Below are 18,416 nucleotides of genomic sequence, written 5' to 3'. Positions count from 1 at the left end.
ATTTATAATATTATACAACTTTAAGCATATATTTACTATATAAATGGTGATACACCCTTACCTTATATGGAAATGATGAAGAGATCTTGCACTGTATAAAGCATTGCTTAGAATCATCCTGGGTTCTATTCCCTATTCTGTTCTATTCAGTTTGAGAGGCTTCAGAACCTAGAATTTTTTAAAAAAATCAATAAACATAGTAGAAAATAAAAATAAATGTAGAAATCTTGTTTGGAACCGGAATTACCTAACCAGGGGAGCAAGAATTCTTGGAGGCAGCATGATCTCAGGACTGAGAGCTCGAGCAGTGAAGTGGACAAACTGGCTTTGAGTCACGGCAGCACCACCTGCTGGCTGGAAGACCTGGGATAACAACTGACCTTTGAAAGGTTGAGTTTTTATTTTCGTAAGAGCATATAATTTTTTTGCCCGCACAACATCCCTTCCTTTGAAAAACCAACCTTTCCCTCTTCTGTGAGAATCTCACACAATTCAAGGGTCAATCCCTGGATTAGCACAGGGTCTATGGCAAAGGTTTCCTCTTTTTCTGTGAGTCTGACATATAAAGACCATGTGAGTTACATGGAGAGAGGCTATCTTAGAATGATACCAAGTAGTGATGAGAAATGGAGAGAGAAAAAAAAAAGAGAAGAGACTGAATTGTTACACATGCTGGCATTCAGTTGTACCTGAGGCCAGGTCCATCCCTTGGAGTTCAGAATTAGGAAAATCAAAATTTTCCATTTTTATTTTGTTTAAGTTGGGTTTCTAAAAATCTCAGTAGTGACTGGCACAAAATAGGTGCACAATAAAGTTTTACTGTGTTGGTGATGATAAACAAATAGAGGAGGAAAAGACGTCTTCAAATAGAAGAGAGTTTTGAAAACTTCTAAAGTTTTGTTCCATTTTTTAAAAAATTCACATTGAAGGGTGGCAATGTTGAGAATGGGAAGAACGGACATTTTTTTTAAAAAAAAAGGAGACTTCATTTTCTTCCATGAAACTTTCAAGACCTAGACCCACCAATTCTTTGGGAAGCCAGAAAAAGGATGTGGGACAAACTAATACAATGGTCTTTTGCCATCCAGACTTCTCAATAAACGCATGGCTCTAGCACCCATAACTTTTTTTTAACTTCTTATTTTGAAATAATTATAGATTAACAACAAGTTTTCACAAAAAAAGTATACAAAAGTCCTACGTGTCCTTTGTTTAGTTTCCCCCAAAGGCAGCATCTTGCATAACTATTGTAAAATATTAAATCAGGAAAGTGACATTAGTACAATCCATAGGGTTTATTCAGATATTGCCAGTTTGACATGGACTCATCTAACCACCACCAGAATCGAAACGGAACAATTCCATCACCACAAGCCTCCCTGTGCTACCCTTTTATAGCCATACCCACCCCTTAGTCTCATTGTGAACCCTTGCAACCATCTGTTCATCCTCTATATTGTTATTTTAAACATGTTACATAATTGGAATTATATAGCATGTTACTTTGGATAATGGCATCTTTTAAACACAATAATTTCCTTGAGATCCATCCAAGCTGTGTATATATCATTAGTTTGTTCCTTTTATGATATTCTATTTAACCATTCAACTGTTGAAGGACATCCAGTTTAGGATTATTATGAATAAAGCTGCTATGAACATTTGTGTGCAAGTTTTTGTGTTGACATAACTTTTCACTTCTCTGGAATGCCCAAGAATTGTTAAGCGTTTCTTTAATTTTTGTAAGAGATTAACAAACTATTTTCTAAAGTGGCTGTACCATATTACTTTCCCATGAGCAATGAGTGATAGTTTCTCTGTATCTTTTCTAGTATTTAGTGTTATCAATATCTTTTATTTTAGCTTTTATTTCTAATGGGTGTATAGCGATATCTTCTTGTGGTTTTAACGTACACCTCCCTAATAGCTATTGATGTTGAACATCTTTTCATTTGTCTATTTGCCATCTGTATATCTTATTCAATGAAATGTGTGTTCATGTCTTTTGTCCATTTTTCCAGTTAGATTTTTTTTTTTTTACTGTTGGGTTTTAAAAGTTCTTTATATATTCTAGATACATGGTCTTATGTTGAATATGTAATTCATAAATATTTCCTTTCAGTCTGTAGCTTGGCTTTCCATCCTCTTCACAAGACCTTTCATGGAGGAAAAGTTTTAATTTTTAAAAAAAATTTTTATTTTAAGTAAACTCCATGCCACACATGGGGCTTGAACTCACAGCCTCAAAGTCAAGAGTTGCATGCTCTACTGGTGCCAGCCAGGCACCCCACAGAATTTTAATTTTGTTTTAATTTTGATGAGGTCCAACTTATCACATTTTTCCTTTTATGGATCATGCTTTTGGTATCACATCTGAAAGGAAGTTTTCATTTAGCTCTAAGTTCTGAATATTTCTCCTATGTTTTTTCCTAAAACTTTTGTAGTTTTATATTTTATATTTGAGTCTGTGATTAATTTTAAGTTAAATTTTACATAAGGTGTAAGGTTTAAGTCAAGGTTTTGTCCAGTTGGATGGATGGATGGATGGATGTCCAATTGCTCCTGCACCATTTTTTGAAAAGGCTCTCATAAACTTTAAGAACATTAAGTTACCTTTGATTGTGTTTTCATCCTTTTGGTATTATTTTCAAAGCTATTTAGAAAGTAGGATAACCACTTTTATTCAAAAGTCACTTTAGGATAATCTGGTTTGTGTTGATTTGATTTTATTGTATTTGTAGCCTCTGAAAGTCATTTTTGTTGACAGATCAATTGCATCTCATTACATTTCAGGAAAAGGAACAGCAGTGTCCTAACCCACCCCGCCCACAAGAGCACACTTAGAAATTCTCTGACCTTTTCCAAACCAGGAAAAATTGCTGCTTGTAAAAGTAATACCCAAACCTCAAGGTTCCCATTATTTAACATAGTTTCTTCTTCCTCCGCAAGACCTGGCATTTACATGGGCGTTAATGAGATTGCAAAAAGATCAATGCCTCAAGTGGTACATGGAAACTGTTTTCAAAAAACCCTCCCATGGAGTAAGTCAGCTTGCAACAAGAGTAGATCAAAACATATGCTGGGACATGACTTCATTTTCAAGAAAACATACTCAGTTTACAACCTGAAAATGTCAAAGGAGAGACCTGTACAATCTTTCTGTTAACTGGAAAATTACTGGAAAGTGAGTATGGATCTGTGTGTGGAATAATTCAGTATCTTTCCCCGTGAAACCAACACAAAGATTTTTGCAATCCTCAGGAAAATTTGAGCAGGTTTGCATATACCCTAGAGAAAGAAGTCAATCCCTCAGAAGACAAGTGATAGTACACAAAAGCTCCTGCTCACATGTGTATGCTTTTCCTAATTACGTCTTAGGCATGACCATGATAGAGTAGAATCAGATGGTATGCTTGGGGCTTCAAAATGCAATATGGTTGTATTACTAAGATTTATAGCTACAAATTTGACCATTTCCTCAGGATTATATGCCTGTGGAATACGAATACGAATACAAACACTAATACTAGATAATGTATTTTACATATATTATTTCACTGAAGAAGAGGCAGTCGCATAAAATACACCAAAATGGTGATTGTGGTTGTTTTTCCTTTATTTTCTCTCACTTTCATGTATTGTGCAATGTGGTTAAATTATTCTTATAATTGGAAATACATGTACATATTATAAGATCATCAAGCTATATGCTGAATACTTTGCATTTTATTATATACATAAATTATTTCTCAGAAAGGTACTAAAGACAGAGTAAATGAAATGCATGTGCAAAACACACTACCAATAAATCAGTTTTGTTAGGTTTTTTTTGAGGCAAAAAAAAAAAAAAGACTTGAGAGACATACCAATTAAGGGCAATGTGTGGAATTTGTTTAAATACCAATTTAATGTTTATTTATTTTTGAGAGAGACAGAGACAGAATGTGAGTGGGCTGGGGCAGAGAGAGAGGGAGGCACAGAATCTGAAGCAGGCTTCAGGCTCTGAGCTGTCAGAGCCTGACGTGGGGCTCGAACTCACAAGCTGTGAGATCATGACCTGAGCTGAAGTTGGATGCTCAACCAACTGAGCCACCCAGGCACCCCTGTTTAGAAAACAATTTAAACAAATCACTTACATATAAACTTTTTTAATGTTTATTTATTTATTTATTTACTTATTGAGAGAGAGAGAGAGACAGAGACAGAGACAGAGAGCAGAGGGGTGGGGGCAGAGAGAGAAGGAGACACAGAATCTGAAGGAGGCTCCAGGCTCTGAGCTGTCAGCACAGAGCCTGATGCGGGGCTTGAATTCACGGACTACGAGATCATGACCTGAGACAAAGTCAGACGCTCGACCAACTGAACCACCCAGGCACCCCCAAATCACTTACATATAAATAAACAATAAGGGGGCTCAGAACTGAATATTTGGTAGTATTAAGGAATTATTATTATATTTTTAGTGAATATATAATTTACTTACAACAAAACACATAGATCTCAAGTGTTCAGTATGTCAAATTTTAACAATTGTATCTCCTTTAACAATTTGGATATCTACCACCCAAAACAACATGTAGATGTAGATGTAGATGTAGATGTAGATGTAGATGTAGATGTAGATGTAGGACATTCTCATCACCCCATAAAGTTTCCTCCTATTCCTTTGCAGACAATAATCCCCCACTCTTACCTTGGGGCACCCAATTTCTCACTTCTGGCACCATTGATTAATTTTGCCTATTCTTAGACTTCGTGTGAAAAGAACGTACATGAAAATACTCTTCTGTATATGACTTGTTTTACGTATCATTACATTCACCCACTCTGAGTATACAGTTGAATGACTTTTAGTAAATTTTCCTAGATGTGCAATTACATAATCTAGTTTTAGTATATTTTCATCAGCTGAATAAGATCCTTCATGCTCATTTTCATATAATTCCCATACCCACACCTGATACAGGCAACTACTGATCTATTTTCCATCTTACACATCTGCCTTTTCTCGAAAATCCAAAAAATGTAAATTGAATCATACACTATGTGGTCCTTTGGGTCTGGCTTCTTTCACTTAGCACAATATTTTTGAGTTTCATTAATATAATAGCATAGATCTGTACCTCATTCCCTTTTTGGCTAGATAATACTCCATTGTGTGGACATACCTTATTTTGTTTATCCATTCATTTCTTCAATCCATTCATTTGTTGATGAGTATTTGGGGTTGTTTCTATTTTTTGACTAGCAGGAAAAATGCCGCTATGAACACTTACACTTGAGACTTTGTTTTCACTTATGTTTTCATTTATCTTGAGTAGATAAGTAGAAGATGAATTACTGCATCATATGATATATTTATGTTTCACTTTTTAAGAAACAGTCAAACTGGGGCACCTGGGTGGCTAAGTTGGTTAAGTGCCCAATTGGATTTTGGCTCAGGTCATGATCTCATGGTTTGTGAGGGGATTCTCTCTCTCCTCTCTCTCTGCCCCTCTCCCCAACTCTACTCTCCCCCTCTCTCTCAAAATAAATTAAACATTAAAAAAAAAGTCAAACTATTCTCCAAAGTGGTACATAATTTTACATTCCCACGAGCAATGTATGAGGATTTTAGTTTTTTCATATCCTTGCCAACATTTGTTATTGTCTTTTTGATTACAGCTATTCTAATGGGCATATATCAAAACGTTGTTGAACTCCAACAATATTGTTGCATATATTAGTATTTCATTCCTATTTGTTTCTCAGTAGCATTATATTGTATGAATATTCTACTTTCTAAAAAAATTATTCTTCTGTTTATGGATAGTTGAATGGTTTCGAGTTTGAGACCTTATGAATTTGCACAAGTTTTTTTGTACATATATGTTTTTGTTTCCTTGGGGGTAAATTCCTGGGAATGAATTTGCTAGGTTATAGTGTAGATATATATTTAACTTTATAAGAGGGTGCAAAGTCATTATGCTATTTTATAATCCTAACATCAATGTATGAAAGTTCTAGTTCTCCATATGCTCACCAGCTTTTGGTATCAATCTTTCTTTGTTTTAGCTTCCCTAAAATTATTATTCTTGAAGATGATAATGGCATTGGAGTTATATGTTTTTTAATGTGCTTATATTTTAGAGATATTTAGATATTTTTATAAATGAAATTAAATACTATCTGGAATTTAATTCATAATAATCCAGTTGGTGGGAGGGACAGAATTAAGGTTGAGTTAGATGAAACAAGAGGCCATGAGTTGATGGTTTTGTAGCTGGGAAATGAATATCTGAGTGCTCATTGAACTTTTTCTCTAATCCTGTGTGCTTGAAATATTCATTATAAAATGGAAAAAATGTTAAGAGTTGAAAAAATGTATGTGTACTTTTTTTTTAATGAACCAAATATTTAAGCTGTTGAACCAGCCATTGTATTTCATTATGGCACAACTATAATCTCTTTCTTAGGTATTACTTAGCAAATAACTGCCTCACAGCCCTAAAAGATAATAAAGTATCAATGTCTTATACACAATTTCTCCTTAAAAACTATCCTTGATGCGTGTGGTATAAAAACAAGCAAACAAAAACACCATCCTTCTTGTAGTAGATAATATCATTGTTAAACTCACTAATATTTGATTATCCCAGAGAGAAATAAGTCTTAAAAGTGGGGAAATGTTAGCCATTTAGAGCTTTTTTTTTTTTTTTATTTACTAACTCAGGTAATTCTGATACAAATTAATTCTTTTTTCTAATGTTTTTATTTTATTTTTGAGAGAGAGAAAGAGAGACAGAGTGGGAGTGCAGAAGGGGCAGACAGAGAGGGAGACACAGAATCTGAAGCAGGCTCCAGGTTCTGAGCTGCCAGCACAGAGCCTGACTTGGGGCTCAAACTCACGGACAGTGAAATCATGACCTGAGCTGAAGTCGGAGGCTTAATTGACTGAGCCACTCAGGTGCCCCCAGACTAATTCTTATGAGATTTTGATGGTATCAGTTGTACCATTTAAGAAAAATGGGGAATCTACCAGAGAGAAAATAGAATTCATAAACAACTCAACTTTTCTTTTCCTCTGAGCACTTTGATTATCTCAGGAATATGGAAAACTATGTAAAGACATTGTAATCAAATTTTATTAAATCATTAGCAGTATTTTCAATCTCTTAAGGAGACTAAATAACTTGCTCACATAATAGATGAGTAAATGAGAAAGAAACATTATCTTTGGATACAGACTTCTAAAGTATTGTTTTTGTTATTATTTGTTAGAAGTTAGTTTTTATATTTATTAGTCATACCACAACTGCCAACTATTAGCATTCTCATCTATAATGGTTGCCAATTTTAAAAACCACAGTAAGGACAGTCCAAAAAGGATATCATCTAGACCTAGTCATACAAGATAACTGATCTTTCTTATTATGTCAGAGGACAGCTCAGAGAAAATAATTCATTCTAAGTATCATCTCTAAGAATTATTAACATTCTCTTGGGACAGAGAAGGGTCCTGTCGCCTCTTAGTATGTTTGACAGCCAGACTTTCATTTCCAGGCACACAGAGTACTCATTTCAAACTTATAAAGATATCAAGTGGATAATGTCTCTTTTCTTCCCAGGGTTTGATTGATTAATTCTGTGACTTTCTACTTCATGAGGATATGATTTCATGAGAGTCATTTTAATTCCCTAGGTCTGAAATAGAATTGAAGTGCTGCTTTTTTCGTTATTAATTGCAAAATCTTAAAATTCACTTGACTCCTTTTTGAATCTTATATACCAAAAATGACATTCTCCGGGCCTCCTAACTATTTAACTTTATCCTGTACAACTCTAGATTCATGAACTGAACTTAAGCTTGGCTGAATTTTAAGTGATTATGGTAAATGTAAATGGCTCTAGACAGTCCCCAAATCCTGTAACTCCTTAAATGAAGGACTCTTAAATATCTCAAAAGTACCTGAAATTACGTGCCTGTCATGCATTATATTAAAAATAACAACACCAGTGACATGTCTATTTCTAAGTGCCTTTTTTGTACAAAAAATACAAATAACTTAGACATGAAAATTTTAAGTTCTCATTTAGTTGTTTAATTATTTATTCTTTAAGTAAGCTTCAGGCCTGGCATGGAGCCTCACAACCCTGAGATTAAGACCTGAACTGAGATGAGATTAGGAGTTGGACACTCAATCACTGAGGCCCTCAGATGCCCCCAAATGTTAAGTTTTTAAAAGTTTGCTTTATGAATGAGTTTTCTGCAGATTTAAGTATTTAACTTTCCCTTGTTTCAGTAGCCATTATCTAAAAATTATTTACTATTTTCCTCAATATCTTGGGAAAATTTTAAGTTCAAATTATTGAATTACTACATTTAATGACTACTCTTTTCAAAACTTTCCATAGATTTTTTTTTCAAGTAGAGACCTTCAAAAACACTGTTTTTTCATGACATCAAAAGTCCTAGCTAAGCTTCATATTTTATTCTTGTATTTGGACTTTTCTCACGGATGTGTCATGCCCAAGGCAAGATTCAGCTGCATATAAAGAATAAAGCATGTCTCCACATAAGTGATTAAGAGATGTGAGACAGTGAAACAAACCAACAATGGTAATTTGTTCCAACTGCTTTTTGAATATTCATTTTTTATAAGCTCTATTTAGACAGTCTCACTACTTGTAAGTGGCAACAGATTAGCTAGTAGATAAGTAACTGGGTTCACTAAAAACATATTAAATTTTGTGAGGGAATTATTTTATCTAGTGAGATTCACAAGTTTTTAGTTTTTATAAGATCTCAAAAATCCATCCTGTGGAATGTCAAGGGTCTGCAGAATTACTATACCTATTTTATAGATGAGAAAAGTGAAGTTCAGGGAAGGTAGGTGACTTTCTCTAATCTGATTCAAACCAGATCTGTCTAAGAAGAAAACATTTCCTTTCCACCATATGTGGGGCCTTTCAGCACTGACACTGAGCAAACATTCTGGGCATGGGTGATATTTGCCCTTTTTAATACAAGCTTGAGCTATAAAATGAAAATAATAAGAGTCCACAAACTCATAACTACAATTTTAAAATCCAAAAAGCCTCAAGATAGTTTTCATAACTCATTTGGCAGTGAAACCTGACATAAGCTAAATTAATTTGGTAGCAAAATTTGGCCTGAAATGTAAAGACTACTCATAGCCATTTATTTATATCATTTACACCATTTAGTGTGAATTTCCAACATTTTGTGGTGTAAATATTTATTTATTCATTGCAGGATTCTTTCCCAGACCAAATGGCAGTTGTTTTGTAATACATTGTAAACATGTGGTATTACTTTTAAAAACCTAAAAAAGATAAGGTGCTGAGGGAAGATGGCGGCATAGGAGGACACTGGGCTCACCTCATCCTGCTGATCACTTAGATTCCACCCACATCTGCCTAAATAACCCAGAACTGCCAGAAGACTAGCAGAAGAGACTCTCCAGAGCCAAGCGTAGACAAGAGGCCCAGGGAAGAGGGTAGGAAGGATGGAGAGGTGGTGTGCCGCTACATGGACTGGCTGGAGGGAGCCGAGGCGGTGGAGGGGCAGCCTGCCCGGCAAGGCAGAGCCCCCGAGTCTGACTTGCAAGGGCGGAGGGGCCAGACAGCATGAGTTCTGACAGCCAGCGGGACTTAACATCTGGAATGTTAAAAGTCAACAGCTCTGCTCAGAGAGTGGGAGGGCTAGAGGACAATGGGAGGGAGAGTTGTTGAGCCCCGGAAGACAGAGCTCAGCTCTGCAGGAAACAAAGGCACTGGCAAGCGCCATCTCCTTCTCCCATCCCACAGTCAAAATCCCAAAGGGAACCAGTTCCTGTCACCGAACTTGCTTGCACCAGGCAAACACCCAACACAGTGCTTCTGTGGATCCATCCTTCCAAAGGGTCTGTCTCCCTCCTGGTGCTGCAGGGCCCCTCCTGCAGGGGCAAAGGGAGGCAAAGAGAGCTAAGCCTGTCCCTCCCACCCCTATTAGCCTGTGGATCCACCTCGGCTAATATGCCAGATCCCATCAAAGCAGCACCACAAGCCTGGCAGTGTGCAAGTAGACCAGACGGGGGCCACACCACTCCACAGTGAGTCCTGCCCCTGGGACAGGGGAGGATAAGGTACACATCAGTCTGACTGTGGCCCCAACGGCGGGCTGGGGACAGGCATCAGGTCTGACTGTGGCCGTGCCCACCAACACAAGTTACTCCAGACAGCACAGGAGAAGTGCCCTGTAGTTCCGTGCCACCCCAGGGACTATCCAAAATGACGAAATGGAAGAATTCTCCTCAAAAGAAACGCCAGGAAGTAGCGACAGCTAACAAATTGGTCAAAAACGATTTAAGCAATATAACAGAGCAAGAATTTAGAATAATAGTCATAAAACTAATCACTGGGCTTGAAAAAAGTATAGATGACAGCAGAGAATCTATTGCTACAGAGATCAAGGGACTAAGAAATAGTCAGGAGGGGCTAAAAAATGCTATAAATGAGGTGCAAAATAAAATGGAGGCGACCACAGCTTGGATTGAAGAGGCAGGGGAGAGAATAGGTGAATTAGAAGATAAAATTATGGAAAAAGAGGAAGCTGAGAAAGAGATAAAAAAAATCCAGGAGTATGAGGGGAGAATTAGAGAACTAAGTGATGTGATGAAACACAATAATGTCTGTATAATAGGAATTCCAGAAGAGGAAGAGAGAGAGAAAGGGGCTGAAGGTGTACTTGAACAAGTCATAGTTGAGAACTTCCCTGATCTGGGGAAGGAAAAAGGCATTGAAATCCAAGAGGCACAAAGAACTCCCTTCAGACGTACCTCAAATCAATTTTCTTCACAACATATAGTGACACTGGCAAAATACAAGGATAAAGAGAAAATTGTGAAAGCAGCTAGGGATAAACATGCTCTAACATACAAAGGGAGACCCATAAGACTAGTGACAGCCTTATCTACTGAAACTTGGCAGGCCAGAGGAATGACAGGAAATCGTCAATGTGATGAACAGAAAAAATATGCAGCCAAGAATCCTTTATCCAGCAAGTCTGTCATTCAGAATAGAAAGAGAGATAAAGGTCTTCCCAAACAAACAAAAAGGTGATGAAGGAATTCATCACCACTAAACCAGCCCTACAAGAGATCCTAAGGGGGATTCTGTGAGTAAAATGTTGCAAGGACCACAAAGTACCAGAGACATCACTACAAGCATGAAACCTACAGACATCACAATGACTCTAAACCCATATCTTTCAATAATAACACTGAATGCAAATGGACTAACCACTCCAACCAAAAGACATGGGTTACCAGAATGGATTAAAAAACAAGACCCATCTATCTTCTGTCTACAAGAGACTCATTTTAGACCTGAGGACACATTCAGATTGAAAGTGAGGGGATGGAGAACTATCTATCATGCTATGGAAGTCAAAAGAAAGCTGGAGTAGCCATACTTATATCAGACAAACTAGACTTTAAATTAAAGGCTGTAACAAGATATGAAGAAGGGCATTATATAATAATTACAGGGTCTATCCATCAGGAAGAGCTAACAATTATAAATATCTATGCACCAAACATGGAGGCCCCCAAATATATAAAACAATTAATCACAAACATAAGCAACCTTATTGATAAGATTGTGGTAATTGCAGGGGACTTTAATACTCCACTGACAACAATGGATAGATCATCTAGACACAGGATCAATAAAGAAACAAGGGCCCTGAATGATACATTGGAACAGATGGAATTGACAGATATATTTAGAACTCTGCATCCCAAAGCAACAGAATATACTTTCTTCTCGAGTGAACATGGAACATTCTCCAAGATAGATCACATACTGGGTCACAAAACAGCCCTTCATAAGTATAAAAGAATTGAGATCATACCATGCACACTTTCAGACCACAATGCTATGAAGCTTGAAATCAACTACAGGAAAAAGTCTGGAAAACCTCCAAAAGCATGGAGGTTAAAGAACACCCTACTAAAGAATAAATAGGTCAACCAGGCAATCAGAGAAGAAATTAAAAAATATATGGAAACAAATGAAAATGAAAATACAACAATCCAAATGCTTTGGGATGCAGCGAAGGCAGTCCTGAGAGGAAAATACATTGCAATCCAGGCCTATCTCAAGAAACAAGAAAAATCCCAAATACAAAATCTAACAGCACACCTAACGGAAATAGAAGCAGAACAACAAAGACACCCCAAACCCAGCAGAAGAAGAGAAATAATAAAGATCAGAGCAGAAATAAACAATATAGAATCTAAAAAAACTGTAGAGCAGATCAATGAAACCAAGAGTTGGTTTTTTGAAAAAATAAACAAAATTGATAAACCTCTAGCCAGGCTTCTCAAAAGAAAAGGGAGATGACCCAAATAGATAAAATCATGAATGACAATGGAATTATTACAACCAATCCCTCAGAAATAAAGCAATATCAGGGAATACTATGAAAAATTATACGCCAACAAACTGGACAACCTGGAAGAAATGGACAAATTCCTAAGCACCCACACACTTCCAAAACTCAAACAGGAAGAAATAGAAAACTTGAATAGACCCATAACCAGCAAAGAAATTGAATCAGTTATCAAAAATCTCCCAACAAGTAAGAGTCCAGGACCAGATGGCTTCCCAGGGGAGTTCTACCAGACGTTTAAAGCAGAGATAATACCTATCCTTCTCAAGCTATTCCAAGAAATAGAAGGGGAAGGAAAATTTCCAGACTCATTCTATGAAGCCAGTATTACTTTGATTCCTAAACCAGACAGAGACCCAGCAAAAAAAGAGAACTATAGGCCAATATCCCTGATGAATATGGATGCAAAAATTCTCAATAAGATACTAGCAAATCGAACTCAACAGCATATAAAAAGAATTATTCACCATGATCAAGTGGGATTCATTCCTGGGCTGCAGGGCTGGTTCAACATTCGCAAATCAAGCAGCGTGATACATCACATTAATAAAATAAAAGATAAGAACCACATGATTCTGTCAATCCATGCAGAAAAAGCATTTGACAAAATTTAGCATCCTTTTTTAATAAAAACCCTCGAGAAAGTCGGGATAGAAGGAACATACTTAAACATCATAAAAGCCATTTATGAAAAGCCCACAGCTAATATCATCCTCAATGGAGAAAAACTGAGAGCTTTCCCCCTGAGATCAGGAACACGACAGGGATGTCCACTCTCACCGCTGTTGTTTAACATAGTGTTGGAAGTGCTAGCATCAGCAATCAGACAATAAAAGGAAATCAAAGGCATCAAAATTGGCAAAGATGAAGTCAAGCTTTCACTTTTGCAGATGACGTGATATTATACATGGAAAACCCGACAGACTCCACCAAAAGTCTGCTAGAACTGATACATGAATTCAGCAAAGTCGCAGGATACAAAATCAATGTACAGAAATCAGTTGCATTCTTATACACTAATAATGAAGCAACAGAAAGACAAATAAAGAAACTGATCCCATTCATAACTGCACCAAGAAGCATAAAATACCTAGGAAATAAACCTAACCAAAGATGTAAAAGATCTGTATGCTGAAAACTATAGAAAGCTTATGAAGGAAATTGAAGAAGATATAAAGAAACGGAAAAATATTCTGTGCTCATGGATTGGAAGAATAAATATTGTCAAAATGTCAATACTACCCAAAGCTATCTACACATTCAGTGCAATCCCAATCAAAATTGCACCAGTATTCTTCTCGAAGCTAGAACAAGCAATCCTAAAATTCATATGGAACCACAAAAGGCCCCGAATAGCCAAAGTAATTTTGAAGAAGACCAAAGCAGAAGGCATCACAATCCCAGACTTTAGCCTCTACTACAAAGCTGTAATCATCAAGACAGCATGATATTGGCACAAAAACAGACACATAGACCAATGGAATAGAATAGAGACTCCAGAATTGGACCCACAAAAGTATGGCCAAGTAATCTTTGACAAAGCAGGAAATAATATCCAATGGAAAAAAGACAGTCCCTTTAACAAATGGTGCTGGGAGAACTGGACAGCGACATGCAGAAGAATGAAACTAGACCACTTTCTTACACCATTCACAAAAATAAACTAAAAATGGATAAAGAACCTGAATGTGAGACAGGAAACCATCAAAACCCTAGAGGAGAAAGCAGGAAACAACCTCTCTGACTTCAGTTGCAGCAATTTCTTACTTGACACATCCCCAAAGGCAAGGGAATTAAAAGCAAAAATGAACTACTGGGACTTCTTGAAGATAAAAAGCTTCTGCACTTCAAAGGAAACAATCAACAAAACTAAAAGGCAACCAATGGAATGGGAAAAGATATTTGTAAATGACAATCAGACAAAGGGCTAGTATCCAAAATCTATAAAGAGCTCACCAAACTCCACACCCAAAAAACAAATAATCCAGTGAAGAAATGGGCAGAAAACATGAATAGACACTTCTCTAAAGAAGACATCCAGATGGCCAACAGGTACATGAAAAGATGCTCATCAGGGTCCTCATCAGGGAAATACAAATCAAAACCACACTCAGGTACCACCTCACGCCAGTCAGAGTGGCTAAAATGAACAAATCAGGAGACTATAGATGCTGGTGAGGATGTGGAGAAACGGGAATCCTCTTGCGCTGTTGGTGGGAATGCAAACTGGTGCAGCTGCTCTGGAAAACAGTGTGGAGGTTCCTCAAAAAATTAAAAATAGATCTACCCTATGACCCAGAAATAGCACTGCTAGGAATTTACCCAAGGGATACAGAAGTGCTGATACAGAGGGGTACTTGTACCCCAATATTTATAGCAGCACTTTTAACAATAGCCAAATTATGGAAAGAGCCTAAATGTCCATCAACTGATGAATGGATAAAGAAGTTGTGGTTTATATACACAATGGAATACTATGTGGCAATGAGAAAGAATGAAATATGGCCCTTTGTAGCAACGTGGATGGAACTGGAGAGTGTGATGCTAAGTGAAATAAGCCATATAGAGAAAGACAGATACCATATGTTTTCACTTTTATGTGGATCCTGAGAAACTTAACAGAAGACCATGGGGTAGGGGAAGGAAAAAAAAGGTTAGAGAGGGAGGGAGCCAAAACATAAGACACTCTTAGAAACTGAGAACAAACTGAGGGTTGATGGGGGGTGGGAGGGAGGGGGTGTGTGTGATGGGTATTGAGGAGGGCACCTGTTGGGATAAGCACTGGGTGTTGTATGGAAACCAATTTGACAATAAATTTCATAATAAAAAATAAATTAAAAAATTAAATAAAAATCACACATCCTCAAAAAATAAAAATAAAATAAAAAAATAAATAAAAACCTAAAAAATTCTGAACTGATATACATCTAGTTCAAGGGTTTTAGACAAGGAATTATAGACCTGAATAATGAATAATAATAAGAATAACAATAATAACAATGATGGTAAAGGTTGAGTTCTATAGTTTATCCTACTTATTTTTTCCTTAAGATTTTATTTTACTTTACTTATTTTATTTTATTTTATTTTATTTTATTTTATTTTATTTTATGTAAACTCTACACCCAACACAGAACTTGAACTCACAACCCTGAGATCAAGAGTCACATGCTCCATTAACTGAGGCAGTCAGGTGCCCTTCACATTGTACTTTTTTATAAAATAACTTTTACAAAATAATTTTATATATATATAAATAATTTTATATATATATATATAAATACTTCTTAACTTCTTTAAATAGGTTTGCCCTCATTATCTATTTATAAGGCAGGGAAAATGTGACTGAACTCTTGACTTCATGAAATTTTTTGGATAAATGCATATTAGACATCAAACTGAGTTTTAACTTCTTAAATAGGAAATTACTTCAACTAGAAATAGAGAATGCTGTTTTGTATACATGGGTATATGTATATGTGTGTGTGTTTCTTTTTTCTGAGCTTTTCTTAAATCTAAGCCTCTCTGGTGATTTTATTTAAATAGGGATGGCATTACATTTTTACTTTGTTGTGTTAATATATTTAGACAACTGTAATAAATTAAGGGTCTTAGTGACCAGTGTTATGAAACTGCTTAGGATTCCAGCAGATACTAAGAAAATGACAGGGTATAATTCTCATGTAAGCATAAAAATGTTTCTTTGTCTCATAAATTACAGACGATCAGTTGTACATATTTAATCAAGAGATTACTTTCTAGAAAATTTTAAATTTAAATCAAGTTTTCAAATATTAGTTGTTTTCTAGCTCAGTAGTTTTCAATCTCCTTTTTCCACCTCAAAACCCATTGAGGATACAGCTTATTCCCTTCAGTAACAGCAAATAACAAAATAAATTATTATTTATACAACCAGCAACCATTCCCATGCCTGGGGTCCAGCAGAGCCAGACAGTGTATCAGTTTGAGTTTTAACAATCATCCAACACATTTAATATATTTCCGTTTACATGTTCTGGATGCTTCCTACAGCTTGCACTTTGCTGGCCTACATTGCAGGCCTAGGGTGAAAGGAATCTAGAATGGACAGAAGAGATAGATAATAAATATCAGCTATAGCCTTGAGACTATGTGCAACAGTAGTGACTGTAGTTTGTCCCATTAACCTTCCTGAACTGAGTCTTTTGTAGAGATTGTGGCCAGCCACTATCCTGAGGGTCCTGGACTGGACTTAATGCAGGGCAACAAATGGATCTTGTGATACAAGGGGTGGACTATAATAAACATTTCTTGTGCTCAGCCTTACATGCTTTCAGTTGTCTTTCATTCCAGCCATTACCATGGCAACCAGCTTTGCCCAGCTCTGACACCACCCTGCCTAGGCTCTGCCAATTACTTCTTGCTTTCTGCCCTGGAGCCTCTGTGATGCCTCAGGGTGAGACATACCCAGGAGTTTACAATCTAAATGCTCACAATTTAAAGGAGCTAATATCCTTCTGAAAACAGTATTACTGATGGGGAGTGGTGTGGATAAATGCTCCCACCATGCTTTAGGAAGACAGTTCTGAGAGATATTTTATAGCTCCTCGGAATGTCCCAGGAATATCAAGCCACAGGCACCTACAAAGATGATCAGCTTGATAACATGTACTTTATTTCCTTCTTTCTCTTCTGTTTTTTGGATCATTTCCCAAATAAACTCCCTCATGGGGAGATCCAGGATTAGTCTTGTCCATTACATGGTTTATCAATGGCTCCTAAGACTACACTCAGGCTTGATGATTTGCAAGAAAGACTCAACAGAACTCAGAAAAACTGATTATGGGTTACTACAGTGAGACGATCCAGATTCAAATCAGTAAATGAGAATGATGCATGGGACAAAGCTGAGGAGAAATCAGACACAAGTTTTCAGGTGTTTCTTCCTAATGGAGTTGCATAGGGATGCGCTTCATACTCTATACAATGATATGTGACAACACACATGAAATATTGCCAGATATAGAAACTCACTCAAGCCTTGGTATCCAGGATTATTACTGCAAATCAGTCGGGTAGGCAGGAAATGCTCATAGGATGAACCTTAACTACTCAGACTCCAACTCCCCAGAGGTCAAACTGATACAACATGATCCAGGGCCTCAGGCATACAAAAACATGCTTAACAGGCGGGATATTCTAAAGGCTCAGAAATTGTCACCCGGGAGCTAGCCCAGGGCCAGTCCTATAAAGATAGGCTTTCTTTGGAATGTACAGGGTTTGAGCAACCCAACCTGCTGACTTAATCCTTTAATGCACACATGTAGTCTTTATTTCCTATCTAGAGGATAAGGTCCTGAAAGAAAAGAAGTATATATATATATATATATATATATATATATATATATATATATACACAGTTCCCCCAAGTGAATACATAGTTTGTTGTCCCTTTGCCAGAGTCAAAACAAATGAGCGTTCCTGAATACCTGAACCTAGTTTTCTCCCAAGAACATGTTTTAAAAACACTCTGGGGTTGTGGTATTAAGATGGTTTGACATCCATGTCGACTGCATGCAGTTATTATTCACTGAGAAAAGCTCAAGGGTTCCCACTCTTGTTGACTCTCTGCCTCAAATCTGGATCAGGGTCAAGGGCAAGAATATTTTATTAGATTACAGTACCAAGGGAGAATTTCACTGTTAATGCAGAAGGGTAAAAAGTCCAACCTTTCCCAGAATCATCTCTTTTTGACTCTTCCTTCCATCCATGAACCCCAAACCAATTAAGTCAGAACATCTGGAGGCAGACACCAAGATCCCAGGTGATAAGAATCCTTTTGACTCTACTTAGATGTAACCTGTTACAGCCTAGGCCTCACTCAAAGTGTGGTCCATGGACCAGCAACATTGACTTCACCTGGGAGCTTGTTAGAAATGCAGAATCTCAGGCCATACCCAGCTATCTCAGCCCCTACTCAGAACCCACATTTTAACAAGAT

General features: G+C 36.9%; 1 protein-coding gene across 12 annotated transcripts in view; it reads right to left on the bottom strand.

The window, feature by feature from the left end:
• The window catches only part of NMU (neuromedin U), a 121,671-nt gene that overhangs the window by 45,792 nt on the left and 57,463 nt on the right, over window positions 1-18,416 (bottom strand). For 10 of the 12 annotated variants that reach the window (XM_045474008.1, XM_045474011.1, XM_045474010.1 and 7 more), the window contains one exon: window positions 62-168. The gene's annotated coding sequence lies outside the window, so the exon portion shown is untranslated. Of the gene's footprint in view, window positions 1-61; window positions 169-247; window positions 376-2,674; window positions 2,688-18,416 lie in introns of those variants that run through there. The other 2 variants (XM_045474009.1, XM_045474007.1) reach the window with 2 other exon arrangements.

Source organism: Leopardus geoffroyi, chromosome B1 (genome assembly GCF_018350155.1).
Source record: "Leopardus geoffroyi isolate Oge1 chromosome B1, O.geoffroyi_Oge1_pat1.0, whole genome shotgun sequence".
Lineage (NCBI taxonomy): Eukaryota > Metazoa > Chordata > Mammalia > Carnivora > Felidae > Leopardus > Leopardus geoffroyi.
This window is presented reverse-complemented; position numbering and strand designations above follow the sequence as displayed.